General features: G+C 41.9%; 1 long non-coding RNA gene across 2 annotated transcripts; it reads right to left on the bottom strand.

Moving 5' to 3' along the window:
- Positions 1–8988: 8988 nt before the first annotated feature.
- On the bottom strand, positions 8989–12851 carry LOC118558273. 2 transcript variants are annotated; one of them, XR_004928272.1, is made up of 6 exons: positions 12634–12851; positions 10507–10640; positions 10267–10401; positions 10028–10167; positions 9308–9442; positions 8989–9207 (listed from the first exon to the last, which is right to left on the bottom strand). It is a non-coding gene; the product is annotated as an uncharacterized LOC118558273 (long non-coding RNA). The 2 variants fall into 2 exon arrangements; XR_004928273.1 differs by lacking the exon at positions 10028–10167.
- Between the last annotated feature and the right edge of the window lie 920 nt (positions 12852–13771).

The following is a 13771-nucleotide window of genomic DNA, read 5'->3' as shown; positions in this document are numbered from 1 at the left end:
CTTCCCACGCCCGAGTTTTTGCCTCAGCGACCAGCCGAGCCGCATGCCGCTTCGACTGCCGGTACACATCAGCTGCTTCCGGAGTCCCACAGGCCAAAAAAGCCCGATAGGACTCCTTCTTCAGCTTGACGGCTTCCCTCACCTCTGGTGTCCACCAGCGGGTTCGAGGGTTGCCGCCACGACATGCACCGACAACCTTGCAACCACAGCTCCGACTAGCCGCCTCAGCAATAGAGGCGTGGAACATGGTCCATTCAGACTCAATGTCCCCCGCCTCCCTCGGGACGTGTTTAAAGTTCTCCCGGAGGTGGGAGTTAAAGCTCCGCCTCACAGGGGACTCCGCCAGACGTTCCCAGCAAACCCTCACAGTACGTTTGGGCCTGCCAGGTCTGACCGGCTTCCTCCCCCGCCATCGGAGCCAACTCACCACCAGGTAATGGTCGGTGGAGAGCTCCGCCCCTCTCTTCACCCGAGTGTCCAAGACATGCAGCCGCAGATCAGATGAAACGACAACAAAGTCGATCATTGAACTGCGACCTAGGGTGTCCTGGTGCCAAGAGCACATATGGACACCCTTATGCTTGAACATGGTGTTTGTGATGGACAATCCATGACGAGCACAGAAGTCCAACAACAGAACACCACTCAAGTTCAGATCAGGTGGGCCACTCCTCCCAACCACGCCCCTCCAGGTCCCACTGTCATTGCCCATGTGAGCGTTGAAGTCCCCCAGCAAAACGAGCAAAACGAGGACTTCATTTTGCTGGGGATGGAAGAACCGACCGAGGCAAATTCAGGACACCAGAACCAGAGCAAGAAGAACAGAACTAAACACTAATCCAGTAACGGCCCAAAGAAACCAGAGAGTTTAACTCCTGAAGACATGGAGACCAGGTGAGGTTCTGTCATCAGAATGAACGGCTGCTGAATGTGTCCATGGGGGGAGGGGGGGGGGGCACAGGCACAATAAAAGGTCTCTGCTGTGAGCTGGACCACACCTGGTTCTGCTGAGTCGTCTTTCATGATTTCAGAAATGTAGAAGCACAAGAAATGCTAAATGGTAAATGGCTTGTACTTGTATAACGCTTTAACTAGTCTTGATGACCTCCAAAGCGCTTTACACTACAGTCTTAGTCATTCACACACCCATTCACACCCTGACGGTGGTGAGCTATGCTAGTAGCCACAGCTGCCCTGGGGCAGACTGACAGAGGCGAGGCTGCCATGCACCGGCGCCACCGGTCACTCTGACCACCGCCAGCACCACCACTCAGCTCTAAATATCAAAATACAGGAAGCAGAATGCAGAGTGGTTGTCACTCCTTGCTGATGTCAGCGTTTGATGATGTAATAATTATGTAATGATTATGTAATGATGATGTAATGATCGCTCACATTGGTCACATTTGGCCTCGTACTGCAGCTCAGCATCATCAGGTGATCCAGTCACAAAGGCTCCATGGACACGACAACACATTCACCGTCAGCCTTTAACCAAACAGCACCAACTGGGACCAGAACCAGAAGTCAAAAAGAACTGCTGCTTTCACCATGTCATCAGCAGGTTTAACATTTCTCTCTTTTGACTCCATGTCTGCCATGGCTGAAGAAGAGGAAAGCTGGCTCTGCTGGGCTTAGCATGTAGTCACCACTGCTGCTGACTACACACATTTATATTTCCTGCAACACTGACGGCTGATGCTGTGGCGCCGAGCTCATTTCAGCCTTGTTACTGTGGTTTAATAGCAGCCATGAGCTCTGATGACATGTTTTCAGTCAGCGTCACGCAGAAAACCGTCACTGATCATCTGATTTGCCTCGGCTGACTGATGGAGGCGCTGCTAATGGAGGTTTGCAGCCTTCAGAAAGACAAACATGCCATGATCTGTTTGACACACATTCACGTGTTGTCTGATGGAGCGAGAGCAGCGTCACATTTATTAAAAGTATCTGTGACGATCGACGGTGAAAAATGATCTCTCCAACCTGTCCCTCATCATCTTCTTCTCAGGATCACTCGGATCTCCAGGAATGCCGAGGAGGAACAGAAATCACAGGAGGAACGTTGTGGAACAGCAAGCCTGACATCAACCTCAGATTCTTCCAGAAAGCATCTTCTCTGCATCTCTGCTGCTTGGAGGAAACCTGAGATGATGGAAGGAGGACCTGACTGCAGGCAGGAAGTGGGCAGGCATGTCGATGGAAACTCAGGGAAACGTATGGGAGAAACATGCAGCCTAAGGAGCAGCTGAGGGACATGAAGATGCTTTCAGGACTCCTTTCAACGACGTTGTTTTGGACATCTCTTAGTAGGAAGAGACCTTGGCACAGAACCAGAACTCTCTGCAGAGGTGATATCTCAGAGGAGGAAGTATGGAAACTGAAGCTTTACCTCCTCCCATCTGGTCTCAGAGAAGGTTTAGAGCACAGATGGATGCAATCATCTGTGGTGTTTTGATCTTGAGCTCAGCTGTTATGTCCAGGTAAAGTTTTCTGGTATTTCTGACTCGATGTGTTCCCTTTGGGTCGGTTCAGTCCTGTTCTGTGTTCACTCCACCTGCTGGTTTCTGACTCGGTGGCTCGTGTGGTTTGTGCTCTCTGGTGTCCATGCTTCAGGTTAAGATCTGTGCTATTAAAGTCTTATTAAAGTATTTCTGATTCTGATACTGTTTGCTTGTTTCTGGGTTCTGATCCCAGTTCAGTCCTGTTGTCTGGTCTGTTTTTCAGCTGCTGGACAACTTTCATCTGCAGTTGATTTTCTGCTGAGACTTTTACCAGAAACTCTGCTCTGATGTCCTTGTGTTGGCTCACATTTTAAATCACAGGTGACCTGAGTTTGTTCCATGTGTTCCAGTAGTAAAACACAGCTTGTCCCAGAAAGAGGTCAAGCTGATGAATGACCGCCGTCCCAGCACTGAAGGGCTGAAGCAATCTGTCCTCATCAGCAAACAGCCTCACTGTCAAGGTTTGTCTTCCTGTTTGCATGGATAAGCTGCAGGTTTCATGGATGCATGAGGAATGTGACCCTGTAGACAGGTCTCTTAGCTGAGGCCAGTAAATCACGCCCATTGATCATTGCAACAAGTAGGTCATGGTAAAGCTGCTGAAAGGAGAAGGTTGCTGAAGACCCCTTCTTGTGAAAACCCTCGCTCTGATGACACTGGGGTCTGATGAGGGGGCTTGATCTGAGGCAGGATAACTGGAGCTGAACTAGTTTACTGTTGTTGTTTCCTCCTTTCACTTTTATGTTTCTTAATGAGAAGATGTTTTAGTCTTAATTCATTCCTGTATCTGCAGAAGTTGGATAGCCCTGACACTGACGGATTACGCACAGACAACACGTTCTCACTGGTCACACATGATGCTTGGTTAGGTTCCCTCGGCGTCACGAGTTGACGCACGGCGGACCTCCTTCTCGTCATTATTTGACGTGTAGGGTGCCCTGGTAGAAGATTATAGCAACCCAGCATTAAACATTGAACATTTAAGCAAAACAACTGTGTTTACATGCATTTTAGACATTTCTAATGAGAAGTATGCAAATTATTTTCATAATCTTCAACCAGGGAAGGTAGACAATCTTTTATTCTTTAGTTTAGCCAAATATTTTAATGCGTTCTGTCTTTACTGCATTCTGGCACCATTATTATTTTGAACTTTTCAAATTAATGCCTTTTTTTGCACCATTATCTTTGCACTATAAACATGGTTGAATATTCTTCTGCACACTCTTTTAAAAAAATAAATGTTTTTCTCCTGCACTTTATCACTGCTGCACTCTATATTGTAATGTTATTTTATTTAAATTGCAACCTCATTACATTGTCGCAAGCTGTATGCAACAAAATGTCGTTTTGTATGCACTCTGTGTCATGGTTTTCAGATGTTTTGAACACATGCAGATACGAACAGGCAACAGCAGATAGCTTTAAACAGTTTATTTTGAAATGTGCAAATAACAAGGACGAAATAATGACTGCAGCAGCGAGGTCTGAACGTTGAAGCGGAGGAGACATTAGCCGGGCGGACCTAACCGGGGAGGAGTGAGTGCCGAGGGAACCCTGTGAGCCTGCTCTAGATGGAGTAGGTGCTAGTGGCTGGAGGGCAGCAGCAGCGGCTGACGAGGGATCCGCAGCAAGCCTCCGCTGGGTCGAGTGACAGATGGATTAACCAGAGTTGAAGCGGGACCACCAGAATCCGGGAGAAGAACCTCAAGCCCAGCTGGGTAATCCAGAGAGCAAGAGGGGGAGCGCCAGAACAAAATCTGAGCCTGGTGATTCTGGAGGTGATTCTTCAGACAGAGCGTCAAGGCAGGTGAGTGCTTACCAGCACCAAAAACACGACTGGTTTAAGGCTCTGGCGTCTTCCATCTGTCAGCACTCTGCTTAAGAAGCCAGAGGAAGCCGCCTCCAACGAGCTGCAGGTGTGGACCACGCACCTTCACCAAATATTTCAGTATATTTCAGTAGCTGGTGGTTCCTAGAGTCTCTAAAAGTAGAATGGGAGGCAGATCCTTTAGCTATCAGGCTCCTCTCCTGTGGAACCAACTCCCAGTTTTGGTCCGTGAGGCAGACACCCTGTCTACTTTTAAGACTAGGCTTAAAACTTTTCTTTTTGACAAAAATTATAACTAGTGACTCATGTTACTCTCAGCTACCTTTATAGTTTTACTGCTATAGGCTTAGGTTACTGGAGTATATCAGGATCTAATTTTCTCACTATATTGAGTTCTACTGTTCTTCAATTATGCATTATGTGTTGTTATTTCTGCTTTAACTTTCTGTTCTCTCTCTTTTTCTTCATAGTAGGTACACCTGGTCTGGCGTTCTGTTAACTGTGACATCATCCAGAGAAGACGGCTCACCCGCTACTACCATCTAATGTAGAACAGATTACTAGATCAATGTGTGCTTCTGTGCTTGTTTGTCTGTCTTGTTGTGTCTCTGCTCTGTCTTCTGTAACCCCAGTCGGTCGAGGCAGATGACCGTTCATACTGAGCCCGGTTCTGCCGGAGGTTTTTCCTTCCCGTTAATGGGTGGTTTTTCTTCCCACTGTCGCTTCATGCTTGCTCAGTATGAGGGATTGCAGCAAAGCCATGTACAATGCAGACGACTCTCCCTGTGGCTCTACGGTTCCCCAGGAGTGAATGCTGCTTGTCGGGACTTTGATGCAATCAACTGGTTTCCTTATATAGGACATTTTTGACCAATCTGTATAATCTGACCCAATCTGTATAATATGATTGAACTTGACTTTGTAAAGTGCCTTGAGATGACATGTTTCATGATTTGGCACTATATAAATAAAATTGAATTGAATTGAATTGAATTGAATCTTCTCAGAAATGCTGTGCATCATACTTCTGTTTATCAGCACCTCAGATTTACATGCAACATGGTGAATAATAGGGCAATAATGAAGGAGCATTGCTTGAAAAGGCCCCTTTTATGCATATTGAGTTATGTACACCCCCCCCCCCCCATATTTTGATTGTGTGTTGCTTTATGTTCTTGACGACTCTTGAACAGAGTTGTTCTGTATTTCTTACAATGTTAAATAAGGTAGCAGTGTTCATTGTAACAGTCCCGTATAGCGTCAAGGTTGGGGTTAGGGAAACCAAACAAAATATTGTCTACACTCCCGCAATGAAGATTAATGAAAATATGATGCATAAAGAAATGTTATTAAAATGTCTATCTTTAAAAATACAGGGAATAATCACAGACTAAATGGAACGCAGCCCTGCTATGGTGGCAGCATTGTCCATTGCCTTAACAATGGTAGATGACAATATTATGAATACTTTTCACTGGAAATGCCATTAAAATGCACATAAGTGCAGAGTCTTTCCTTAAATGTTATTTTTTTATGTGCAGGAAATGTCGCTGCAGGTTGGACACAGAAATTGCAGCTTCCATAGCAACAGCCTCAACAACGGCAGGAAATGCGACCCTCTAACACTTTTCTGAGAACACACTGAAATCTTTGTCGAAACTAATGAATTAAAATTTGTCGTCATTCCCTGAATGAAGATAATGAAAATGATATGCATACTTCTCATTAGAAATGTCGCAAAATGCGTATCACTCTAGTTGTTTTGCTTAGATTAGGGTTTAGATTAGACTTTTCAGCAGCCATGCCCTTTTTTCCTCTGGGAGAAACTTGATAGTCATGTGACCTGGTTGCAATAAATCGGCCAAAAATGTAGGAGTGAAATGTATTGAGGAGCCAAATATTGACAATGCTACGTTTCACCTTGTAGACCGACATGGATGTTACAGTGAGACCGGTTTAGTCTTGGTGGAGAATGGGTGTTTACTGACTACTTCCTCGTCTGTCTGTTGTTTTGTTGTTCTTCTCATAAGTCTATGTAAATAGTCATGGTCCTGTATTAACCTCCTGCTTATTTCCATTAGAACAGGTGTGAGTTCACCTGTGATTAAAGAGTTCCTTAATCACAGCGACCTTCAGACCGGCTCCAACACTAGTTTACCTTGGTCCACCTGCAGCTTACTTCTAGTGAGCCCACCAATATGGTTAGGAGGAAGCTCTCATTCACATGTTTACTGTGTGTTTCATCAGCTCAGACTCTGATGCTAATGCTCTGATTTGGAGATTTCATGCTGCTGTTGTTGTTATATTTTCTCTCTCAGGTGTCACTCTTCGGTCTGGATTAAAAAAAGACTCCACGTCAAGAAGGAAGTGTGTGCAGACCTTCTGGAAACAGAGCTTCTCCAACTGTAACCAGAAATCAGCTGTTCTCTGTAAAACACTGTATTAGGAAATAAAAGCAGGACCAAGCAGAATCAGAAAGAGTGCTGCTGTAATGAGAATCCTGATCTTATATATTTCTTTCAGGTAGTTGATTCAGTGTGATTCACCACACTCTCTGAAGTGCTGAGGATGAAGACGGCAGATAGAAAATCTCATTTCAATGTCAGAATCAATCTGAATGACAGAGGCGTTCCGCTTCTCGTTTCATTTCCATCCTCACAATGTTCTGTAACCACAGGATGAAGGGTTAGCGCCGCTGCCGCAGATCAGAGAAGTCGCTCTGGTAATTTTCTTCACATGTTCGGTCATCAAGGATGGATTCGGAAACAGATCTGTTGTTTGGGTATATTGTCAACTCAGATCCATGATCTTCCATCCATCAACAAACTACTCACAGCGTCTGAGCAGCAAACAGCACTGAGAAAACTGGGGTCCTGCTTTTCAAACTGACTGAAAGTTGCTGCAGAGAAGGTCTCTGAAGACGCTTATGAAATTTACCTGCCACATTTAGGAGCAGTAGTTCATGTTTTACTGCTGAAAAACTGTAATGATTGCACTTAAAACTTCTGCTTTCTTTCAAATATGCTCTCTTATCCCTCAGATCTTTGTTTCTGCGCTCTGATTTGATGCTTGTTGCAGATATCTTCTCCTCTCGCTTGCCTCTTTCTCCACGCATGCAAACTTCCTCTCTGTATGGGTCAAAACCGAGCTCTCAGGTCTGTCTCCTTACTCGCAAATTCATTTCACTTTCTCTCAGATCAAAGTGGTATTGTCGCCTCGAAACCATTCCAGCCAACAGCATGACAGTGTGCAGCTACAAGGACACTACGCGTTCCCTCCTAGTTGGTGTGCTAAAGGGTCAAGAAAGTTTGAGAAGTGTGCTAAAGAAGTGGAAAAAACAGTGATACTGACTGCCAATGCGGCTGTACCTGAAAACCCTCCTCTAAATGCTAACCCTTCCTTCCTCTCTGTCTGCACCTCCCTGTTTCTGAGTGTGAAATGCTCTCCAAATGGATCTGACTGTCAGCATACAGGAAACCTTTTCAGAGCTCTATACATTGCCAAAGGACTGTTCATCTACTTCCTGACTATGAATCCACTACTCACACTAACTTTCTTTCTGAAGCTGAATTATCTTCTATTCCTGCTTTAGCCCAAGTACCAAAACACTTGATAAAAGAAAATGTGGGTTTGATAAAAGAACCGGAAATTATCACCCCAAAGTCTGACTACTGCCCATAGTCCGAAACAATCAAGTTTTTAACTAGGGAATCGGTATTAAAACAGATGCTGTGATTTACCTGTGCAGCAGAGCAGTGCCAACAAAGGAGAAACTTTCAGCCAAAAACATCATTAGAAAAGACCAATTCAGGAGAAGAGAAGGGCAAGGTATGAAAAACTGGAAGACGAGATTAGGGACAGATCCTTTAGCTATCAGGCTCCTCTGCTGTGGAACCAACTCCCAGTTTTGGTCCGTGAGGCAGACACCCCGTCTACTTTTAAGACTAATCTTAAAACTTTCCTTTGTGACAAAGCTTCTAGTCAGAGTGGCTCATGTTACCCTGAGCTACCTCTATACACTGTAAAAAAAAATCCGTTGTTTTTACGGAAAAAAACTGGCAGCTGTGGTTGCCAGAATAATCCCGTAGAAAATACTACAAAAATGTTAACAACATTACGGAACAACTTGTACATTTTACTGGGATTTAATGTACAATAAATGATGACTAAATGTACATTTTGCAGTTATTCAATGTACAATAAGCAGTTTTAGGATGTGAAATTTACAAGTTGTTTTGTAATGTTGTTTACATTTGTACTGTATTTTTAACGGGATTATTCTGGCAACCACAGCTGCCAGTTTTTTTCCGTAAAAACAACAGATTTCTTTTTTAAAGATGTTTACATTTGTATTGTATTTTTAACGGGATTATTCTGGCAACCACAGCTGCCAGTTTTTTTCCGTAAAAACAACAGATTTCTTTTTTTAAAGATGTTTACATTTGTACTGTATTTTTAACAAAAAAAAAAAAAAAAAAAAAAAAAAAAAAAAAAAAAAAAAAAAAAAAAAAAAAAAAAATATATATATATATATATATATATATATATATATATATATATATATATATATATATATATTACAGTCTATCTACATTGCTTCAAATTACTTCTAAATGAAAAGTCAGGCTGTAACAAACCACTCGTCAGACATTATACAATTCACAATAATGCAAATTTATTGTTGAAAAAATAATGAGAAAGAGATCATTAAAGTGTGTGTGTGTGTGTGTGGTTGCACTTGTGTTTGTGAGAGAGAGGAATTATGAGTGAGGTGTGGTAGTGAGTGAGTGAATAAATGTGAACCTTGTTAATAGCGAGCCACGAAAAAAGATGATATAGGTGTTCATCAGCTCAATCACTTTGAAGGAACACCTAGGGGAATAGAGAAGAGAAACAAACACAATAATCTCCATTAGTTTCATTAGTAAAGTCAGTCAATAATCAAGGGCAGCAGTAGCACTAGCACACATACCTTTTTAAATAGCTCGCCATTCATGGAGAGCTTGTGAATCATGGTAAAGGCTTGATTAACATGCAACTGCATTGCTTCTAGAAGAACATCTAGAGAAACATGGGTGTTCACTGTCGCGGCCACTTGAAGGAACAACTAATGGAATAGAGAAGAGACAGAAACACATATTCTCCATTAGTTTCATTAGTAAAGTCAGTCAATAATCAAGGACAACAGTAGCATTAGCACACGTACATTGAACACGTGGGAATTATGTACAGTGCATCCTGAAAGTATTCACACCCCTCTCAATGTTTCAGCATTTGTTGCATTGCATCTCCTTCAGTCAAATAAGTTCATTTTTTTTCTCCTTGGTCTAGACTCAGTGAACCATAACGACAGCAAGAGTGTTATTGAGTGTTATAACATAGGGTGGGAATACTTATGCCCATGTGGATATTTCAGTTTTTTAACGATTTGCAAAAACTTCTACAATTCTGTATTTTGCTGTCATTATGGGGCATTAAAATCAACTTATTTGACTGAAGGAGATGACTGCAATGCAACAAATGCTGAAACATTGACAGGGGTGTGAATACTCTCTGGATGCACTGAACATAATTCCCATGTGTTCATTCATAGTTTTGATGCCTTCAACGAGAATCTTCAATGGAAATAGACATGGTAATAAAGGAAACATTGATTGAGAAGGTGTGTCCAAACTTTTGGCCTGTACTGTACCTTTTCAAATAGCTCGCCATTCATGGTTGAAAAGGTCATGAATCAAGTTACAGAAGCTTAGATTAACATGCAACTGCATTGCTTCCAGAAGAACATCTAGAAACATGGGTGTTCACTGTCGCGGCCACTTGAAGGAACAACTAATGGAATAAAGAAGAGACAGAAACACATATTCTCCATTAGTTTCATTAGTAAAGTCAGTCAATAATCAAGGGCAGCAGTAGCACTAGCACACATACCTTTTTAAATAGCTCGCCATTCATGGAGAGCTTGTGAATCATGGTAAAGGCTTGATTAACATGCAACTGCATTGCTTCTAGAAGAACATCTAGAGAAACATGGGTGTTCACTGTCGCGGCCACTTGAAGGAACAACTAATGGAATAGAGAAGAGACAGAAACACATATTCTCCATTAGTTTCATTAGTAAAGTCAGTCAATAATCAAGGACAGCAGTAGCATTAGCACTAGCACACATACCTTTTTAAATAGCTCGCCATTCATGGTCTGAGAGGTCCTGAATCAAAGTAAGGACTCTTGGATTCACATGGAGCCGTTTTGTTTTTGTTTGTTCCACTTTTGTCCCCTTCTCCGGATTAATAGAGAAGAAACATCTAGGTTAACTGAAGAGAGAAGAAACACATACTACTATAAATGATACAACCATCTCAACTAGTCAAATCAGTACAAAGGGAAAGACAAAAAAGGTGAGAATACGGGTTACAGTTTTCCATTAATTAAAGTTTAAGGGAGCTAAGGGGCCAACCGTGAACCCCCCACATAATCCAACTTTAAAAAAATATATATATATTTTTTTAAAGGTCCCATCATGCTTAACATGAATTAAAATGTTTACATTGAAAATTTTGCACTACATGTTTCAGGTAGTCAGTGTATTTCCAAACATTGCAAATTGCATTGCACCTTCCCCTAGCTCACGGAGAGTCATGTTTCTGTAATGTGTTTCCATTGCATTTTCAATGTATGGAAAGACATTGACTACCTGAAACATGTAGTGCAACCCAAAATGTTCAGTGTTAACATTCTGATTTATGCTCAGCATGGTCAGACTTTTAAAAGAAAGTTGGTTCCTTTGAATTATGGGAGAGTGAACCTTAAGGCCTATAGACATTAGACACTACACTCTGTCTATTGACATATCAACGTCTTTTTTTTTCCTCTTGATGACAGACACCTTTGGTATAATGTATAGATTCCTAAGTTAAAGGACAACTTCGGTCAATTTCAACAAGAGCTCTATTGCTCATGCTACTTGAGACTTGCCAGGACTGAAGACGTGAGAAATTTTGGTCTAAATCCTATAGGTTTCCTTGAACAGAGAATTAGCACTGACAGCTAATCCATGGGGGCATAACTTTAAATTGTGAATTTAACACTCCAAATGTCAACCTCAAAGCTATGCAACACCAGCCGACACAATACAACACAACACTGTAATGTGTATGACTAGAAATGCTTAAAAAGTAGTTAAAAACAGTGTGTTTGTGCAAGCAGCCATATACAAAATTTAAACAAATGATATGATAAAACACAGTGTAAAGTTCTGCCCCCATGGGTTAGCTATCAGAGCTAATTCTCTGTTCAAATAAACCTATACAAGTTGGACCAAAATGTTTTGCGTCTTCAGTACTGGCAAGTCTCGAGTAGCTTCAGCAATAGAGCTCTTGTTGAAATGGACCGAAGTTGTCCTTTGAGCAGAACATGTCATTTTGCCCATGAAATGAAATCGTTTATGCTAAAAAAAAATACTCAGGCAATTAGTTTGACAACGTGTCAACATTATTTCATACATGTTATTTGATTCATTGTATTTCAGTTAGCAATGCTACAGAGCTGGTATCTTGACTAAGATGGTGGTGGCGATGGGGTAAAAGAACTTGGTTATCATTCCAGTAGCCACAGAAGTCAGGGGTTGGAGCTAGCCCCTAGCAAGGCACTTAACCCCATGTTGCTCTAGGGGAGAATGGCCCTGTAGGTATTTGTATGCACGTTGCTTTGGATAAAAGCCTGAGCCAAATGACTAAATAAATAGAACAAAACAATTGTACAAATTTACTTTTAAAGTAAATGTGCTTTGACAACCTGCCACAGGACACTTTACAGATCTTCCCTCCACTAAATGTTTTTTTAAGTGTACAAGAAGTTCCTGCACAGTCTGAAATCGGTCTGAACACAGTGACATGGCGCAAATAAAACTTGATATAATGGCTGTGTTAGCATTAGCAAACGGTGCTGGGACATTGTGCTTTCGATAGAAGTGACACTTAAATGATGCATATGTACAAAATGTCTGCCTGCAGTCAGTACTCTCACACTTGAACACGCAGCGTGGTTCGTTTTTATGAACCCTACAATGCAACACATAAGCCTTTAACGTGTGCAATGTTCTCCCGCAAAAATGACTATGAATCATGGCGCGGGGAGCTAGAAACAGGCAAAATAGCTATTAGCTGCTAGCAGCCAGTATCAATGTGAAGTTGTCAGTTGTCCGCCTATGAGCCAGTGAAATCAATAAAAACGCGCCGTTTTGTTTCACAAAATTGTCTTTTGACTTAACCTGATGCTCGAACCAGAGACATTACTTACTCAAACTTGGTGTCTGTTAAGTGCCACTGCCAGAGAGCCGAACACGCACGTGTACCAACCTAGCTAGTAACTGTGTGGTGGGACGTTGACGCTGAAGCAGCGCAACTACAGCCTGTGAATGGGCGGAGCTAACATTTGAACCAAAATAATTTTATATTCTCCTGCAAAGAACAAAGTTTTTGTAAAATAAACTATTCTACATAGCAGGAATAAACAGAAAATAAAACTGTTTACTTACCAATAGTTGGTTCCATGAAAAATTCCAATATATGTAGAGCAGCAGCACCAGATGGCCATGGTTTGATTCTTCTTCTTCCTCTTTATGAATTTTTCTGGCGGTTGGCACGCAACGAAACGGTGCATTACCGCCACCAACTGGTTTGGAGTGTGGATCACCATGGTTTGATTCTGCTGCGTTTTCCATTCAAATATCATCATGGATAGGCATCCCGTGTTAACTAGACCTACATAAAGCTTCCCTTTCCTAATTTATTCTATAAAAAAGTATTGTCTTTTAAACACATTAACAGTTTTATTTGGTTTAGAGTTTTACGAAATGGTAAACGAAATTAGGTTAGGGATCAGACGAAGCGCAGCCCAAAGACCCCTTATGATGAGTACCATTAATGGACTCAGTGCTCCCTGCCTGTGGGATTCCAGAGGCAGCTGATGGGTATCGGCAGTCCAAGCGACATGCGGCTCGGGCGGTTGCCGAGGCAAAAACTCGTTTTATGAAATGTGCCAAAGAGCCTAGGCTACTGACTTTTTTTTAACAGGGCAATGATGTAATTTTAACTGTATGACTTTTTTTTTGGCATTACAGTTTATTTGTGTTTAAATTACATTAATTTGTAAATTATACAAAAAATTCTGATCTATTCAACATATTCTTACTGTAAAATGAACAGTTGTATTTGGTTAGGAGTTTTACAGTTTATCATTGTAAATTACACAATGCTTCATTGTTTTTGCATCTACAGTTTTTTTATGTCATGATTTTACAGGAATTCACTGTTAATTCTACGGATATTATTTACAGTGTAGTTATGCTGCTATAGGCTTAGGCTGCTGGAGGACATCAGGGTCTATTTCTCTCTCTCTGCTGAGTTCTCCTACTGCTCTCCAATCTGCATTGTTT

Source organism: Fundulus heteroclitus, unplaced genomic scaffold (genome assembly GCF_011125445.2).
Source record: "Fundulus heteroclitus isolate FHET01 unplaced genomic scaffold, MU-UCD_Fhet_4.1 scaffold_118, whole genome shotgun sequence".
Classification (NCBI taxonomy): Eukaryota; Metazoa; Chordata; class Actinopteri; order Cyprinodontiformes; family Fundulidae; genus Fundulus; species Fundulus heteroclitus.
Note: the sequence above shows the minus strand (reverse complement) of the source record. Positions and strands in the feature narration are given on the sequence as shown.